Genomic DNA, 511 nt, shown 5'->3' with positions numbered 1-511 from the left:
AAAAAAAAAAATGTGACCTCTGGATTTGTCTTCACGGTAAAAATGACTACCGTATTCAAAAATTTGCTATTTTTGTGTTAAAATTCTGGGTTTTGTATTTTATTTTATTTTAAAATACCTGACAAGGGGAGTATAGATTTTCATAAATATTATATAAATTAAAATTAATATAGCATGGATAGTTAAACTTATTTAAGTTTGTTTGCTTTTTTTAAGTCGAGAAAAATAACTTTGAAATTTGATTTAGCTATAATAGCCAATTTAGTCGATTTCAACTGAAGGTAGCAACATACGGTTACTGAGTTGGATTAACTTATTTTTTACACGCTTGGGGTACGAGGTTCCAACCCACGTATGGCACAAGGAATTTTATGCATTTTTTCTTAATTCTTTTTAAGTTAGTATAAATTTTTAACTCGTTTGACAAAACATTTACATTTTTTAACATTATGTTGCTATAACTTTTTAAAAAATGCATGAATCAACTTTATTCTTTAATGATAAATACTTT

The sequence above is a fragment of the Daktulosphaira vitifoliae genome, unplaced genomic scaffold (genome assembly GCF_025091365.1).
Source record: "Daktulosphaira vitifoliae isolate Bord-2020 unplaced genomic scaffold, ASM2509136v1 Scaffold_3, whole genome shotgun sequence".
Lineage (NCBI taxonomy): Eukaryota > Metazoa > Arthropoda > Insecta > Hemiptera > Phylloxeridae > Daktulosphaira > Daktulosphaira vitifoliae.
The sequence above is the reverse complement of the archived record's forward strand: the minus strand, read 5'-3'. Positions refer to the sequence as shown.